The 19,182-nt window shown below is 44.0% G+C and overlaps 2 pseudogenes; both read right to left on the bottom strand.

The window, feature by feature from the left end:
* Window positions 1–2,670: 2,670 nt before the first annotated feature.
* On the bottom strand, window positions 2,671–5,065 carry LOC112548563 (annotated as a pseudogene).
* A 101-nt stretch (window positions 5,066–5,166) lies between these two features.
* On the bottom strand, window positions 5,167–6,841 carry LOC112548562 (annotated as a pseudogene).
* Between the last annotated feature and the right edge of the window lie 12,341 nt (window positions 6,842–19,182).

Here is a 19,182-nt window from a genome sequence, read left to right as displayed (position 1 = left end):
GGAGAGCCAGCAGAGCAAGGGCAGCTCACAGGAAGAAGTCTAGCTACAATGATTAGCAAGGGCATACAGATCAAGAAAAAGCACCATATGGCTCAGCCTGAAGGCAAGGGAATGGGAGGCTGCTAATGAACAGAAGTAGCAGCACCTGGCCCCTGTTAACCTCTGGCCAGGTCAAGTGACCAGAAGTGGAGGAGAAAGGGTCATATAAGCCTGGGTCTGGAGCTACTAGCTTAAACTGGGTTCTGTTAAATGTTCTGGAGGAAGAAAAAGTTTTGTTTTTTGTTTTGTTCTGTTTTTTTAAACAATAGTGTGGTGGGAGAAAACTCTCTAGAGTTCATTGTCTAGCTGCAATAGGGATAGGGACTAGACAACGCGGGTAAAGAATTGACAGCTGTTTATTTGCTCGAGCAAAGATTATAAAGTTAGCAAAAGGCAAAATGGCCTCCCCTAAAGGGTGGGGTGTTCTTTTATATTTTTTACAACAAGGCAAGACTTCAGGGTTAACAAAAGTAATACTTGGGCGGTCTTTCACAGATCTTTATAACAGCATATTTTTATTAAGCTGAACTAGCACTTTTTAAAAGTTAAGTAACAGTAACATTATGATACGTTAGTAAGAACTTGCACAGTAGTAGATATTTCTTAAGGACACGATCACTGTATTTAGAACAATGGCTTTTTTGTGTTATCTTGTTCCTTGTTGTATCTGGCTTATAGCACATAGGCACAGATTTATTTGCTGCATTTTACTTTCTCACTGTCTTCCTCCCACTCCCTCCCAGCTCCCTTCAGGCTGCAACTCTGCCAGCCTGCAGGGAGCTCAGTTCAAAATGGAAAAATCCTCGGGTTTCTCTTGTAAAACAAGAAATCCATATTTCCTCTGGCAAAAGGTAAAATCCATGGTTAACTCCAGTTTTCATGGGAAATGAAAAGCCTGGATCCCTGGTAATGACAGTACATCAGAGCAGCTTTGATGCATGTCTACAGGTGCCTAAAGTGACCAAGGTACAGACACAGAAGTTAGGGGTACAGCCTCTGTATTAGAAGTACCTGGACCTTACATACTGGAGGCTGTAAGTAAGAGAGGAATAGTAGAAAAAACCCTGGGAATAGTAGAAAAAACTCTCCCTTTCAGCAGGCACTCCCTGGGCCCATCTACATGAAAATCTGTTGCAGTAGCAATGAGCTATGGCAATGTAGCATGTTGGTATGAGCTATGGCAACGTAGCATGTTGGTATGGCAACATAGTATGGGTGGGCACTAACCATGATGCTACTGTGCAGTAACTCATTGGTGGCCCCTGGTGGCCCTGAGCTTGCAATGGGGAGCAGGGGTCAGGGACACCAACGGGCTAACTGCCAGGCCAAGAGAGACTGGTCCTCAGTCCTGGGGGTTTGCTCCCCTCAGGCATCTGTGCCATGCTGCTCTTCTGCTTAGAGAGCTTGGGTTAAACCCCAGTCGCTGTAGCTAAAGACTCAAAAAATTGTTCCCTCTACTGGCATGGAGAATGACATGTCAGCATCTGTGATTTCAGGGGCCTTCTGATTACCCTGTGATTCCAGGTGGAGAATGCTGCCATCTTCAAATGGCATCATCTGCTGGCTTGAACTCCTCACCCTTGCTAGGTGGCACCTCCAAGTTATCTCAAGGAGTGCTCTAACCCTTTGTGGCACTACCTGCTGGTTGGGCTGGCTCCCAACCCCTGTCTCCAACTCCCCTCCAGTGGTACAACCAACTGCTTGGGAGTGCACCTTAATTCCTGAATAATGCTTCTTAAAAGGAGCCTCCTACCTACATGAGAATGAAGTTGCAAACAATCATGAAGTACAATTATCAGCCTCCACCAGACAGCATTTTTTTCCCAAATCTGCTGATATTTTTCCTATTTTTCCCAGAACAATTTAACATGTTGGTAGAATCTCTCGTGATACACCTTTGGATTTCCAGTCCACTCTTGCAATCACTCAGCCATTGTGCTTAGCCAAAATGGAGTCTACAAGCAGAGGGAATAAGCCGTGTGTGTTAGGCTGGGGCACTGATAACCAGCTTGACAGGATCCTCTGCTGTGGCCAGGCTTGAGTACAGAAAAATTTTAGAGCAGTTCTTCTATTGCAAAGATCTTGGAAGGACCGCAATAGGCCAGCGTGGTTTTAAACGCGTTGGCTTTGTTTTGGAAATCTCTGGGTTTATCTTGTGAATCGTGTTTGCACTCCAACAAGTGCTAACATTGTGTGGCACCCTGCAGCACCCCTAAAATGATCTCAAGTCACCCCACAGTGTTGTGGTAACGAGTCTGAGAATTTTTGTCCCAGTGGATTCTGGATGTAGAGCAGATGTAGCTGAGAGACATGCCCTTGCTCTAATGCCCCTTTGCTGAACGTGTCCTCCCATCAGCTGTGGTTGTGTAGCTTGATCTGGGGTTGGGAAGGAAGCATACATCATGGTGGCAGAGTAAATTAGCCTTGTATGGAAGCTCAGAGTCACTGGCACAGTCTGGGCCCCCCGTGTTGCAACAGTGGAAAGGTCTGGTTACAAGTAAGCAAAGAGTTGGACAGAGCCCTGTGCACCTTCATACTGAACCTAGTCTAACATAGGGATTGCTCTGCCCAGAGACCCCAGAGGATCCCACTCCACCACAGCTCCCACTCTTGCTGTTCTGCCAGAATAAGTCATCTTAATTGTTCAATGTCCATGGATGAAGCCAATGGGCTCTCCAAGTACAGAGAGGGTGCAACTTGAATGGTCTCTTCTTTCTCCAACTGTTGTAGTGCTTCAAGCTTTTCCTTCACCTGCTCCTCTCCCTCCTTCTCAGTGTAGTGAGCTGCCAGTTGTGCAAGGAGGTCCACCTTGGGTTGAGGAGCTTTCAGAGTGTTTAACACAGGCTTCAGCACCTTCCCAAAGAAGGTGCTGCTGAAGGCCTGAAACCAAAGAGAAAGTTTTGAAGAGGACACCTCCTCAGAATCCTTTCTAAATCAGCTTTTCCTACAGGTCGCTAATGAGAGTGAATTAAACCAAGCCCCTTTTAGACTTGCATTTGGATCCATCCTATGAACTTCAGCTGAGCACCAGAAATATCAGGACACTGCAATGACAACTTTTGTTTAAGGAAAACTGCTTTGTCTATCTGTAGTACTTCAAGTTTTTGTTTGAAAGCAGATCAGAAACAAACACTAAGGAACTACTGTGCATGGCAACTATTAAGACCAAATACTTCTAGGCCCCAATTGGGGAAGACAAGGTCCTTACCCCAGTTCAGGAAGGCATTTAAATGCACTTTTCTAAGCAGGTGCCATTCATTCCAATTGATCGAGTCTAGCTTAGGCTTCAAGTTATGCAAATACTGAGATTCTTTGTCCTAGGGCCAAACATTTCAAATAATTGAATCCTGAGAGCACTTCTGTTGACTCCAGATGGATTTCTGTACTTCAGCCTTTTCCTGGATCTTCAAGCCTCTAGCAAGATCACAAATGAACTTTTTGTTTGTTTGTTTGTTTGTTCACCAATCCACACATGAACATGTCACTGTTACAAACTGGTCATTTCCTGTTCTCTAAATAGAAACGCTGGTGTTGTGATGAGACCCAGCTACTCAATCCCATGGTTAGGTAAATAAACTGGGGCTGGGTGACCTGTCACTGTTTTCATATCTGGGTTACCTGCACTCATTGCCTGGTTTACACTTCATGTCTGATATACTTATTTTGGGCAGCGGGACTCAGCGGTAGGATTTTGGAACCACTGTCTGACTCATCCAAAGCTCAGATATTGGGCCTAGCAACATAATTTCTTATACACCTTCTGTGATTTACTTTGAATGTAGATAAGAGTTGCAGTTCAATGGAGATCAAGGTCCTGGAACCGTCCTCATCACTCTGGACACCCACACCACAGCCCTGATATTTGTCAGTCTCTATGTTTGACCCAAGCCTTTCATGGGAGGCAATGCCCCTTATACTGCCACACATGGTCTTCTCTTTCTAGTGATCAAATGGCCCTGTTGGCTTCAAGCTGTAGCTGTCTTGTTCATATGCTTAACCCAAGGGATTCCAGCCCTCATCTTATCCCCAGACAGATTTCTTGGAAAGAGAGTACATTCAAAATTAGTCAATTTACTGACTTCTAACTCAGAATCCCAGCTAGTGCGGGTCGTCCACACTGATTGCACACTGCAGGCTTTTAAGGAGATGGCCCACCACCTTCATAAGAGCATTCAGCATTCATAGTAGTTGGGATTTCAATGCCAGATAAACATCTTAACAAAAGATCCATTTGGAAGCAAAATGGCATTCACAAAACAGGATTGCCTCTGCCTTTTTCTTTCCACTTACCTCCCCTTGTTGTTGTCCTGTGCTACCCCGAGCAATGGGGACGTGTTTGATTCTAACACGAGGGATTATTTGCACAGGCAGCTCCTCTGTCTCTGTTGGGGTGTCGTTTGCACTTGAACCTGGGATTGGCTCTTCAGAGCTCCCTGTCTTAGGCTCTGCACTAATAGACACTTGGGAATGAGAGTTGTCAGCAATTCTGTTTGGGTTCATCGTACTTTGGCTCAGTTGGTCACTAACAGCCTGTAAAAGGGGGCAATCGGGGAGTTCCTCAATTATTACAGTAACCACTTCTTGAGGAAAAAGCACATTGAAACCTGTTGCATCATCATAAAGGTCTTGCTCAGATCCAGATGTTTGTAAAATATTCCTGGAAATAGAAAGAACAGCTTGATTGACTGCTTCTTTGTGTGCTGGAGGTAGAAGTTGTTCTTCATCTGTAGCTGCCACACGGCTGATTTTATGTCTGGACAGACCTTTGTTCCATGGCCTGTGTAAGGTTCTCCGCAATTCCATTCACTTCGGCTCTTGATAAATGTCTTCTGTACTTTGGGCTTCTGCCATCAGTTGAACTTAAGACCTTTGACAGGACTCTGCTTAATATTTCTTCCATGAATCTCATGGGTACCACAGGAATCCTTGGGTTTAAAGTTGGTTTTGGAATTTCCTTTATCATGCCATGATCACTAGGAAGTTTTTCAACAATCTTAACAACTTCTGTTGTTGAAGATGAAGTAGGCAACGTCTCCTCCTCTGAACTGGCTTGAAATTCAGGTTTGGCAACTTCTTCTGCTATTTTGCTTTTGCTATCCTATGAGCTAGAATATCTTCCCGATTTTGTTAGGTCTCTGCAAACACAAATGCCAGAATCAGAAAGCTCTGCAGTGCTTGTGCAAGCCAAATTGAACAGGTCTCTCATAGCATGGCTGTCTTCAGTGTGTACAACTTTTTTTCCAGTGATATGTTCATTGATCATCTGCTGTTTTGACAGGAGTACTTGCAAAGCATACAGTATTTTACTAGTTGCATCTTTCAGTAACAAAGTCTTTTCTGCATCCAAATCCACAATGGGAAAGAGGGAAGAAAATGTTGACCAAAGATTTGCTGCTAGCTTTTCTGTGATAAGAGGAACTATTCTACTAAGATCTGATGATAAACTGTTTGTGTTATCCAAAGTCTCAGTAACGTCTCTTAGTGTATTTTCAACAATACTGACAGCTTTAGCACAGCGGTGAAGTGGTGATTCTCCAGAAAGACAGTTCTGCAGCTGATTCCCAGAAATCGCTTGCAAGACCAAGTCACAAAGAGCTTCAGAAATAATCAGGCACCCATTTCTTAAACAATTCTGCATGTTGAATTTAGACTGAAACTGTGTCCAAAGCTTGTCATAAACCGAATCAGCAATGGTTTGAATCATAACATGCTCTCTGGAATGTGGATGTTGAATATTCGGGCTAGAAAACTTCTCATCATTAGAGATTTTTGCCATCACTTTACTGATTACCTTCACATGAATCAAGTCAAATTCTGCAAGTTCCCTTTTCTTTTCTGTAGAGGAAGATGTGTGGGCAGTGGCAGGGAGAATGCCAGATAAAAGCTTGCTGATTATTTCTTCCAAAAATCTGTGGTACTGCCCGCAGAGTAGATGGTGTGGGACTTTGGCTTTGGGAGGTGCTTTTGGTAGCATCTTCTAAAAGCTTCTCATCAACTTCCCCAGGCTCTAGAGGTTCAGACAGAGCTGAAGAGGATGCTTTTTCTAAGGGTTTTTCCTGTTGGTAATCAGTCATTTCAAAACACCTAAGCCCTCTGCTGACACACTCTTGTAGCTTTTCATGTTTTCATAAACTGTGACTTTGGAAGCACTTCCTTGCAGAAGATCAGATAAACTTCAGTGAATAATTTTGGCTGTCAATGTATGTATGTCAGGGAAGAGACCCTGACCTTCAGAAAGCTGCAGGTCTGTGGGCTGACATATGGAAAGCTTACTTAACACCAAATCAGTTATCTCTGCACTCATACGTGAAGGATGACTGCCAGGGATTTTGCTGTCCCGAGCAAGTAAGTTTTGTGAAGGGACACATTTGCTCATTAGTTCATCACATATTTCTTTCAAAAAAGCAGCAGCATAAATACTGGTTGGTGGCTGCAAGGGCTGAGGCTCAATGGTGTATGTTGGCAGGGGCTTGCTGTAAGCTCCCTGTACTGCCTTATGTGGTACTTCCTCTTCAGGAAATATCTTTCTGCGTGATGAAAAGAAGGGCTTTCTTGCAAGCTGCTTGCCAGTCTGGGGTAGAGATACTCTGGAGTGGACTGCCCTTGGCTTGGTTAATGTGTCCAAATGAGATGCAAAAGGCTTGAGCCCCAGAGCTCCTGTGCAGTAACTCAGCTTCCTAATGCCACCTGATGTGCATTGTACAAGCTCAGGGCCTTGAAGCTGCCTTGGTTTTGACCTTCCCTTCATCCTTGTTCCCAGAATGCAGCACTCTTCCCTGGACATTGCCTGTTTTAGGGCCATCTTGTATGAAGTCAGAAGAAATATCTGACCAGGCCAGCTGACTGTAGAGAAAACAGGGAGGTTAGTTTTCCTCGACTCCCTTCCTTCCCACATCCTGGTGATCTGCTGGGTGTTCTCTTCCTGCCTGTGAAGACAAACTTTTTGGCATTGCCCTCCTCATCTCTCATATCTCCCTCAGCTATTTTTCTCTCTTCATATTGTATTATTGCTGGATAGATGATATCTGTTACCTCAGCCACAAACCACGCCATTATATTTGTAATTTCAGCAGTCATTTCTTTGGTCTCGGTTTTCTGTACCAGGAACAAATGAGAAAGGACAGAAAATGTATTAATTAATTCCTTCGTTCTCCCTTCTGTCCATGGCAACAGCTGTCTACTGGGTGTGATTCAAACTTTTAGGATAAACAATGACAGCCCCTGGTGAAAAGTGGCTTGTATCACCAGAGCCCGTTGGATAGGGTGGGATAGAAATCTAACAGAATAAATATAGGAAATAAAGAAACAGCCAGTTGAGGAAAGGTCAGTGAAGGATGAAGTAGGATAAGTATTGCTTCTCCCTGAATTTGTTTCTAAAGGGCCGACATGCAGTCTGAAGACCATGGAAGAAATGCTGACCATCTTGAAGCCCAGGGGATTTTTGTCACTGATGTCAGCAGGGTGAGGATTCCCCCACATGAGCCGAGAGATGACCTAATTTAGCCAGTTTACCCTATTACAAGTGTCAGGAGGGCGAGGTGTTGGATACACGTCTGGACACACTCTGTGGGATGGACCCTGTGTCCAGAGACTGCCGCATGCTGAGTGGGAAATGACAGCAAATCTCACTTCCATATTTCAACAGGTGCTTAGGCCTGACATTGGCACTATCTCTACTCCCACCCCCTAGGGAAAGTTATCAACTAGCTCACTTCTCATTACGGAAAAGAATCAATTAATTTGCAGACATTTTCTCCATCTTGCACCAAAACTCAGAAGTGGTGTTCTCCCTGGGCAGTGCTGCTCCCTGCTCTTTCTCAGGATGAGGCACCTAAACACCTTGTCTGCTGTGCAGCTTTTATGTCTTTCAAGGACTGTACAGGCTTTCGCTAAGGGACCTCCTAGCCCCTAGTGCAGAAGGAAAATAGTTTTGCCCTGATTTTGCACACAGTGGAACTGGGTCAAAGCTACCATCTACTAATTTCTGGCCACCGGGCTGTAGTGCCTTCTATAGTTTTGTCACTCCGTTGTTTCCCTTGGTGTTAAGAAAAGAGAAACTGTCACATAATTGCCAGTAAATCCATAGGCTACTATTGACTCTAGCCATTTATCGATTACCTTTTTAAGGTATATATGATATATATATACAGCAAAAGCTGCCTTAAAGGGCCTCTCAGTTAATGGGCATATTTGTTACGCAGCACCACACATTCCCCATGGGTGCCAGATAACAAAACTTTTGCTGTACATGTATCACCCATTTACTGATTACCTTGTTAAGGCATATATGATATATAAAAATAGATATGTAAATTGTACTGTGGCTTTGATTCTAACCTCCATTGCTTTATGAAGCATGTATTGGGTTTTGTTTTTGTTTTTTTGCTTTGTTGTTTTCTCTGTCCATCCATCTGATGGGTTTTTTTTCTAAGAAGCTTTTGAGGTTTTCGTAGTGTGTGTAAACCCTGGCTAAATCTCCTGAGAAACATGTAAACAGTTCATTAATATAACTGCTGCTGCAATCAATTTCTGCTCCACTCCCTCCTTTATCTGGGTTTCTTTTTGCTAAAGCGATTGTAGCATTTTTTAATAGATTCAAGAAGTTGCTAATACCATTTGTGCACTACAGCTTGGAGGTTTGCAAACTGTTTCAATGGCGTGTATTGCTGATGAATTAACACAGGCCGTATCCTGTCTTTTCAAAGGCACAATGAGAGGGGAAGGATGCACCTTTTCCTTATGAGCCAGGAAGGGGAGCAGGCTCCATATCTCTCTTTTCTACGAGATGTTCTAAGTCACCTTCTCCTTGCATTATATAGTAAGGCCTTGCAATGGGATCTTAGATATCCAACTGAGTGCTTGGATGCTTGGCAAGGAGCCAAGAATGAGCAAAAATGGAACTAGGACAAGGACAATTTGGAGAGGACCTAAAAGCAGAGGTCAGGCTTGCTGGGGAGAGAGAGTGTGCACAGGGCCCTGGCCTCACTAGAGTCAACCCCTGTCCAGACTCCTGAATATCCATGAGTCTCCCCTCTTCTGCTGTCAGCACATTTCTGTGACTTTTACTCGTAAAGTACACCCCTCCCTCTCTCTTCCCTTCTCTCTCGACTGGTGGACAGAGAGGTGGACAACCCATTGTTGCTGTCAGTTCCTAAGTCAATTCAGATGGCAGAACCCAGTCCTCCTAATTTCTATCAAGTGGTATTTATTTCCCACTTTTCTCCATGCCATGTACTGCTGCTTGGTCCTTATTTACTGCATTCCCTTCCTTGCTGAATGCAGAGGGGTGCAGAGATAAAGATTTCTCTTTATTCAATGTGGAGTCATGGCTCTTTGGCCACATGATGAACTATTCCCCTAGGATTCTCCCCTTCCATTTGTACTTTTTCATGTTTTCCTCCTATCAGTTGTTTTCCTCATTATTTTCAATTTTGGGGGATTAGATGATTAGAAACACTGATCATGTGATGTGATGTCATGGCCATATAATTCCCAGTTTAATCTCTCCTCTCTTTGGCAGTATGCAATGTCATTGGATCACAATCACCTTGCGCTAAACAACCGCCTGGCCATTGTCTCCAAGCAGCAAATGCTCTTCCTCATGATTGGCTATGTCTGTCTCATTTGAATAAAACCCAGATCCTTCCTTCGAGTAGGGTTGGAGTACTTGTAGCCACGATGGTCTGGCCAATATGCAAGGATCAAGGTGATTTTAGGGACATTTTTTCTTGGACCAACCATATAGTTGGGAAACAATTCCTCACTTCAATTTCTATTTTTTCTGTTATGTTTTTCTGCAAGTCACAGTCTTTTTGCTTAATTAGAGAAGCTTCTGGGCACCAGGTGCCCCTTTTCTGTGTCCTTGCCTAACACTGCTCCCAAATTTCACACCTGGTCCAATAAAAGTCACCCCCAAAACTGTCCCCCCCCTTGCTTCTCACGTGCACTGCCTTTGTCAGGCACAGAGAGACAGAGTCCCTAGCCACATGCTTGACTTCCTCACCCCCCTCCTCCTCCTGCCCTGCTCTTATCCTTCCTGACCACCCGCCTGAGCCCTCCCTGGAAAGAACCTGACAAGAATCCCAGTCCTTTACTGCCTTCCCCAGATCCCTTCAAGCACAGCTCAGTGGCTCTGCAGAAGCAGGTGTAGGAATAGGGAAATGGCAGGAGGAGAAGGGAAGGGAGAACTAGAGGAGGGAGGAAAGGCCCCTGTGGACATCAGAGGAGTGGTGCTGGGAGCTCTTGTAGGGTCTGCAGCAGCCAGTGCTTGATCCTGAGTGCCTGAGACTTGGAGCAGCCCTTTTGGTTTCAGTGCAGCAGCACCCAAGTCAGAGTGACAGACAGCTGGACAGACGGACAGAGCTGCAGGGCAATATGGGGATGAAAGCTCCCCAGCCATCAGAAGGGTACAACTAGGTATTTTGTCCCAAGCCCCAACATTTCAGGAGGCATGAACTGGCTGAGATTTGGAAGAGATCACAACTGGCTTTTAGACCAAAGTTACTACCATTTTGTTGCATGCTAGGGCCCTGTGATCTGGGCCTGAATTACAGCCTGTGACTGAGAAGGGCCACAACCCTGAACTCATTAACCAGGAGGAAGGGTTGTGGACCAAGTAGAGAGAGGGTCCAAACTGCACCACTTGGCCCAAACCTGAGCGTTTCTGGAGGTGACACCTGTGGGGCAGGAGGGATGGATAAATGAAAGAGGTGGCCCTGGGACCAGAAATAGGACTCAGATTTTCCCTCACCTGTGTCAGCTTCAGCCAGGGAGACCTGCCCCCATGAAGGGCTGTTCAGGTCTGAGCCTCTGGCCTGGGGTTCTGGAACTTGCCCTGCAGGCTGATGTCAGCCCTCTATGAGGTCACTGTCTCTCTGGCCCAATGCCTGATATCCTACCCATGCATCTCTATGAGCTCACTGTCTGCCCCACCCTCCCCATGCAGCCCGACTCATCCCCTACCTATAGGAGCCCCTTCACCATATAGTCTAGCATATCTTGTATCCCATCCCTGCCAGTGCCCAGTACCAGAGGCTGGAGGGAAGAGAACTAGAGAGCCTCACCCTGGACAATGTGGGAACTAGTGCGGCTAGAGAAGGGACAGCTCTGCCAAAGCCCATGTAGTGTGTGCAAGATGCCCAGCAGTGTGAATGACAAAACCAAGGGTGTTTATATTCTTTGTGTGTGTGTGTGTGTGTGTGGTGGGGAGGGGTAGTGTTTGAGTTAGAGTAGCTTCAAGAGCCACTCTAATGAAAGCTCCCAGAGCATCACGTGCATCAGTGTCCCCATGCTGAAAAATGGTGGTGGGGGCACTTTAACTACAGTGCTTTAGTTGAAATGCCCTGGCCACCATTTTTCAGTGCAGGGACACTGATACACATGATGCCAGAGTCAGCTGGAGCATGGTAATTGCCAAGCTCTAGGAGACTCAAGGCCACTGCAACATGCCTTGCTGCATGTCTACAGGCACCCCAAGTGACAAAACCAAGTGGAAGACATGGTAGTTAGTGATACAGCCTCTGAATTACAACTACCTAGACCTTAAGTCTTGTGGGAGACATTCAGAAAGTCGGAGCCTGAATTAATGTAACCTTTGCAGGATAGTTTAACCTGCCTATGTTGAACTCATTTTGTAACAGCACAGACGTTGTCTCTGGACTGAGGCAACGTGGGCACATGTCTGCAGTTGCTCAGGCCAGGAGCTGGAGGGCACTAGAGCAGACCCTCAGCTGCAGGGAAGCTGTGCTGGGGGGCATGGCCAGCCTGGGATGAAGTGACCTAGCTTGGGTCCCTGCTAGTGAGACAGGGAGGGAAGAATTAAACCCCTCTCTGGCCAGACCCCCGCTCCTGCCTGTCCCTGCCTGTCCTTGCTCTGTCTGGGCAGCAGAGGGGCAGGGCCAACCCTACTCAGCTGTAGCAGAGAGCCCAACCCAGAGAGCATGCCGGCATGCTGGAGGAGTCTGGTTTAACTTAAACCAGGGAGGACTCTGGGATAGACATGGCATAAGCTGCTTTGCGCCAGATCAGTTAAGTCTGATACTACATTCAACCAGATTTATCTCAAACTGGTGTTGTCCATTTTGAAATTGGTTTATGTGCACTGAATTCTTTTCTGTTATAGGTTTAATCCAGTTTCTAATCACTTAAACTGGTTTATGTGTAATGTCTGTCCCTAGCCTAAATGCTAGAGGCTGTAAGGAAGAAAGGAACAGTGGAGAAAACCCGGTCATACCCTGTTCATTCTCCCTTTCAGCAGCCACTCCTTGGGTGCATGTACGTGAGATGCTATGTTGCTGTAGGAATGAGCTATGGCAACATGGCTTCTCTGTATGGCAATATAGCGTGGACAGGCACTAAATAAAATGCTACTGCACAGTGACTTGTTGCTCCTGTGCAGTAGGGTCAGAAATGTCTTGTGCACTGCCAGGACTGTGCAATACCAACTGTTCAATGTTGTGCACTTATAGACATGCTTCCTGTCACTGTGTGACCACTGGTTTGTTCTTTATGTTTTAGTACTAAAGTACATTTATTTTTTTCTGAAGAACTTGAGATGACATTAAAGAAAATGAATTTTTCTCTCCTGTAGTATCAGTTATAATATTGGGCATTCTTTGGAAAAAAAGAAAGGAAGGAGAAGTTGAATTGTTTTACTCTGAACACAGTTGTAGTCACTAGTTGGCTGGAGTTGGATGTTTTGGAGCAGATTAGTAGTTAAATACCATTTTCTGCTCGTCTTGTGCAAATCTCAAAGTGACTACTATTTGAGGGAGCCTCAGGTGTCCACAATAGAACAAATTAGGGTCAGAGCACATGTCTAAATGCATTCTCTGTAGATTTTTAAAGTGCTCAGTGACTGCAGATTTCAGCGGGGGCTAAGGTTTTTGGCAGCCATACCACAGGTTCAGCCTGTGTCCTCCCCAAGTGCTGCTCCAATTTTTTCTTTTGTTTCTACTCCCTGCCCTGTGCTCCCTGATTGATCTACCATGTGCCATACATAGGGGTTGGCCACTCCTGGTATGTAGGAATTATCAACTCCCTGCTGTCTCACTTCCTGATTAGGAGCAGCAGGGCGACAGGGGTGTTGTGGGGAGGGGCATGGTGGCATTTTTCCCTAATCAGAGCATCCTGCCCATGGCCCTCCCCAGATCAGCACTATGGAAGGGAAGGGAGGGCTGCTGTAGCACCTCCCAGCATCTAGCCAAAGCCACTGTGGGCATGTACCTGCATTTCTCAGTCCAGAAGGAATGTGCATATGCTAACCTGTTCAGCCTCCTGTTCCCTCTTCATTCCATAAAAAATAAATATGGATCCTTTTCTGCTGAGAGCTGCCACCACGACCCTGCTACATGGTGTGCCTGGTGCAAACAAGTGATAGATGACTGAATGACTATATGAACATCAGGAAATTTAGGTGTGGATCTCTACAGCTACTTGGAGAATATGTCCTGCTTTCAGTATAACTGACGGTGCCAAGCTGGCCTCTCATAGCCGTGGGGACTTTTCCTTGCCATTAAGAGTTTGGAAATTACTTTTGAGAATCTAACTGAACACAAGTAATAAACAACATTCTCTCTACCATTTGAACATTATGAACCTCAAGATTGCAAAGGTTTCCAAATAGAAACACTATTTGAAGAAGATCTGCTGCTTTTTTTCAGTCCAAATGAAACAGATCCTGTGATGAATGATAGCAATTATGCTCATTGGGTCAAGTGGTTGGTTTAAGCCATTTGCATTTATTTCCTGCCATGGTTCTTGGGTTGTCCAGAGGCTTTCTGGGGGCACTTCTCTGGCATGATTTGCACCCAGGGGTGCTATTTTGTGGCAGTCTGTGGCTAGGTCATATTAGCCATATTTGACACATCACACTTTAAATGAGTTGGTGCAATTCTGACCTCAGGTGGATGCCAATTTTGTGGCATTTCTGAGGAGGGGATTTGTGTGGCAGTTACCAGGGAGAACCCAGAAGACACCCTCACCCTACCCACCTGTGGTCCTCAGCTCTCACAGCATTAGCCTGGGCAGGAGTCTTTGCTCAAACCATTTCTATCAAACGATGTGGGGAAAGAAACTTATTTGATTAAAACATCCAGGTGAGACTTTTTTTGGAGGGAGCTGACAATGAATTCCTGCTTTTAAACCTCTGTATTAGGTAATGCAATAATTACTCAGCAAAACCTAAATGACATTTCTCTTCCCTTCCCCCACCTTTAGAATAGTGTACAACTCTGCCCCTCTCCTGCCCTCCCTTGAAATGGTACTTGTGGCTCCAAAGGATGCTGCAAGGGCTTCCCTTGTGGTTGTGTATGGCTTCCCATCAATGTGGTTTCTGGAGCCATCCACAACCAGACACTGTCCACATCATTCAGAATATCAGGATTATATTTCAACCCACCCCCCTTGCAACAATCTCAGCTCTGGACTTGATTCAGTAATTGGTAAGGGACATCTGTGTTCTTGTCCATTAATAACTAAGAAAATGTATTTGACAGGGGAATGTCCTGTTTGCAGTATCATTGGTTCCATGCCAATTAAATAGCTCCAGCCCAACCCAGCCCAGGGCTAGAAAGCATGCTGGGATGCTGGGGGACTGTGATTTAATTTGAACCAGGAAGGGGTCTGAGACTGAGCTTTTCATAAGCCAGTTTGACCCAAATCATATGAGTCTGATACTGTATTCAACCAGGTTTATCTTAAACCAGTTTCAGCCATCTTGAAACTGGTTTATGTGCCACTGAACTTGTGCTCTGTTACAGGTTTAAACCAGTTTCTGATCACTTAAACTGGTTTATGTGTAACTTTGGTTATTAGCATTAGACCATAGAATTGGGGGTGTTAAGCATTTGGCAAAACCACTCCTAGGTGATATATTTGTTGTCGGGAGGGCAGTGGAATCAAGTGGTTACAGCAGGTGGGACTTGGGCAGAGAACTCCTTATTCCCCTCCAGCAACTGGGAAACGTCTGAGTTTCCCTGTTTAGAAAAGGAACTTGGAGCCATGACTCTAGGACACTTTTCCTGATCATGCTACTACTGACCCTTGTGCAATGTAAAATCATTTTTTCTCTCTTTACCCTTTTTCCTCATTTGAGAGTGCTGTGGATTATACTCCAATTAGTACATGGCAGTACATTTCTGTTTTTGTCCGTTCTGGTTGAGATTACTTTCAAATATTGGATTGCAACTCTTGTGTGAGTATGTTTCAATTAGTTTGAGGCAGAACTTTTCTTACCCAGAGGACTCGTACAGGAGGGTTACACTAGAGATGATGTCAGAAGGTAAAAAAAGATTGCTTTTTCCAACACTTTAGTCCCTTTTAAATTGAGGAGGAACCCTATGAAGTGATCAAAGTAGTTAATTCATGAATGACACAAGTCGCCTTCTTCAACAGACTTCACCAGAGAACAGGTTGGAGAATGCATTTCTAATCTCAAATTTTGCACGCAGGGCTTCAGAACATAGAGGTGTTCAACGTTGTTCGTGTGACCGTGAGGCTGTGTGATTCTTTGTGTCTGTTCCAAAGTCTTTCTGAACCTTGCTATCTAATTCAGTGCAACAGATTAAAAATTAAATACTTATTAATGTTTTTTTTATTACTTTTCACACAGTTTGTGTTCTGATATATCAGATTGGGGGATCCAGCTACTGGAGAGTTATAAAAATTTCAGCCTCATTCACCAAATGAAAGTCTCTAGATCATTTTTATTCATAATGGTAATGAACATGTGTAATTTATTTTTGATTCTGATAGAGGCATAATGTGGTTAATTTGTATTTTGGATCTGCCTTTTTTTTCCCTTTCTCTTTAACATTTTTTTAGAGTAATTACAACATAAAATGCCTTAGCACCAAGAGTGCCAGGAGCCCCACTGACCAGAGTGCCAGGAGCAGCGGTGCCAGTGGTGGCCAGATTGCTGGAAGGGCACAGAGCACAGGCAGTGGCTAGACAGCTGGGAGTCCAGGGGGTGGAGAGGGGACAGCAGGGACCAGGGTTCAGAAGGAAGCACAGCATTGTGGGCTGCTGAAGGACCAACTTACTGTACAGATGTAAGATGAGAGAGTTCAAAATAGTACCTGTTCTGTCACTTCAGAGAATATTATTCAACCTGTATGTTTGCACACTAGCCTTTTGAAACATTTCAAAGGTATTTCAAAGTCGTTTGAAGCATTACAAATGTGAAATCTGTTTGCAGCCGTATAGAACTTCTTAGTAATATAGGCAAGTTTCCACTCTGCTAAAGCATTAAAATATAAGAAAAGAAAAATTGCCATTTACTGGGTTAGACCACAGATCAACCTTTCCCGGGGTCCTGTGTCATACTGGGACAGAGCATGGATGCTTAAAGGGAGAGTGAACTGGGTATGACCAGTGTATTTTTTCTACTGTTCCTCTCTCTCGCTGCTTGCATTTAAGGTCTAGGATTCAGAAGCTGATTCAGAAGCTATACCCATATCTCCCATGCTCAATATGTACTCATATCTCTTTCCTCCAATAATTCACTCTTGGTGAAAAGGAATTTCCTTTTCTTAGTTTTAAACTTACTGCTTACAAGTTTCATTTTGTGACCCTCTAGTTCTCCTGTTGTCAGAGAACAAGTAATATAAATCTCTATTAAGCTGCTCTTTGCCATTTGGTATTTTGTAAACCATTATCATGCCCCCACCCTCCTAAATGTCTTTTTTCTAAACTGAATAAGCCTAGCCTCTTTAGTTTCTCCTCCTCATATGGAAGCCCCTTCATACCACTCATCACGCTTGATGCCCTTCTCTGGACCTTCTCCAGTTATTCTGTCACTTTTTCTAAAGTGTAGGGACCAGAACTGGGCACAGTATTCGTGGTGTGGATGCTTCATGGTTTGATAAAATGGCATGATGATACTTTATGTTTGATTTATTTTTGTGTCATTGGCAAATTTTGCCACCTCACTGCTCCCCCCCTTTTCCAGCTAATTTATGAATATGTTAAACAACACTAGTCCTAGCACAGATCCTTGGAGTTCCCATCGTTTACTTTTTTCCAGCCCCAAACCTGACCACTTATATGCACTCTTTGTTTTTTATCTTTAATCCAATTTATAATCCATGACTGGACATTCCCTGTAATCCCAAAACTAAGTAAATTAGTCACGAGGCTCTGATGGTGGAGCTTGACAAAGGCTTTTTGAAAATTCAAAAGTATATGTCAGCTGGATTGCCCTGATCCACCCACCTACTTATTGACACCTCAAAGAACTTTGGTAGGTGAGGGAGATACCATTTTTTTTTAAAGATATGTTGATTCCTCCCCACCAAGTCATGTTTTTCCATGTGCTGAACAGTTGTTCTTATTATTATTGTTTCTCTCACTTTTCCAGGAACAGAAGATATTTGCTTTGATTGTTTTTTTCACTTGTTTCAATACCTTTGGATGCATGTATCTTTTTGTGCGTATATGTGTGTGCTTATCTGTGTCTGTGCTTCACTCCATCTTGCTTTGGTTTTTTTAAAAACATCTGTGTTTAATTTTGAAGAACATGGCAAGAGATTATATAAGTTCTATGGAGAAAAACCAAACAAAGGCTAAAAACCCTTTATTTCTGCATAAGGAATATCGATAAAAAAAAAAAATTGCCATTTACTGGGTTAGACCACAGGTCAACCTTTCCCGGGATCCTGTATCATACTGGGGCAGAGCATGGATGCTTAAAGGGAGAGTGAACTGGGTATGACCAGTGTATTTTTTCTACTGTTCCTCTCTCTCGCTGCTTGCATTTAAGGTCTAGGATTCAGAAGCTGATTCAGAAGCTATACCCATATCTCCCATGCTCAATATGTACTCGTATCTCTTTCCTCCAATAATTCACTCTTGGTGAAAAGGAATTTCCTTTTCTTAGTTTTAAACTTACTGCTTACAAGTTTCATTTTGTGACCCTCTAGTTCTCCTATTGTCAGAGAAAAAGTAATATAAGGCTCTATTAAGTCGCTCTTTGCCATTTGGTATTTTGTAAACCATTATCATGCCCCCACCCTCCTAAATGTCTTTTTTCTAAACTGAATAAGCCTAGCCTCTTTAGTTTCTCCTCCTCATATGGAAGCCCCTTCATACCACTCATCACGCTTGATGCCCTTCTCTGGACTTTTTCCAGTTATTCTATCACTTTTTCTAAAGTGTAGGGACCAGACCTGGGCACAGTATTCGTGGTGTGGATGCTTCATGGTTTGATAAAATGGCATGATGATACTTTATGTTTGATTTATTTTTGTGTCATTGGCAAATTTGGCCACCTCACTGCTCACCCCCTTTTCCAGCTAATTTATGAATATGTTAAACAACACTAGTCCTAGCACAGAAGTTAGGTTCACTGGTTTGTAGTTCCCTTGATGTCTGCTAGAGCCGTTTTTCAAGACATTTGTCCTTGCCTTCTGTTTGACTACAGTATGCAGATATTTGCTTTGATTGTTTTGTTTCACTTGTTTCATTACATTCTGGTGCATGTATCTTTTTGTGTGTATATGTGTGTGCTTATCTGTGTCTGTGGCTGACTCCATCTTGCTTTGTTTTTTTTAAAACATCTGTGTTTAATTTTGAAGAACATGGCAAGAGATTATATAAGTTCTATGGAGAAAAACCAAACAAAGGCTAAAAACCCTTTATTTCTGCATAAGGAATATCGATATACTGTATACAACTGTTGTAATCCCTTTTCTCTCTAAACAACAGTTTCTACTTCAGTAGAAGGTAGAGAAACTCTCCTTAGCACTCAGATATATGACAGGTGCTACGGGCATCATCCTCATGCATTTCCATGTGGAAGTGCCACTTCGGGGAGTTTAACTGCAGCTTTTGGCAGTTAGACACAGTTTGTGTTTTAGCTCTGGGAGTGTAAAGCATCCGTATGATCGTTATATGCATGCTCAATCTGAGCACACTTTGGTTGTGCAATAACACGGCACTGTACATGCTAAGACAGCTTTGGTCCTGCAACACTAGCCACATAAAATCCCTTAATAGCAGGTATTTGATATTACAGGAAGGGTGGTCTCATGTTTTAGTTTCATAGCCCAGTGTTCAGTGCACATTGCACCCAGTGTACCCAGGATATGGATTCTGGTGTGACCAGCCACAGAAAGAGGGTTGGATCTGCATCTTCTGCTCCTCTTC

The sequence above is a fragment of the Alligator sinensis genome, unplaced genomic scaffold (assembly GCF_000455745.1).
Source record: "Alligator sinensis unplaced genomic scaffold, ASM45574v1 scaffold1595_1, whole genome shotgun sequence".
Taxonomy (NCBI): Eukaryota; Metazoa; Chordata; order Crocodylia; family Alligatoridae; genus Alligator; species Alligator sinensis.
Note: the sequence above shows the minus strand (reverse complement) of the source record. Positions and strands in the feature narration are given on the sequence as shown.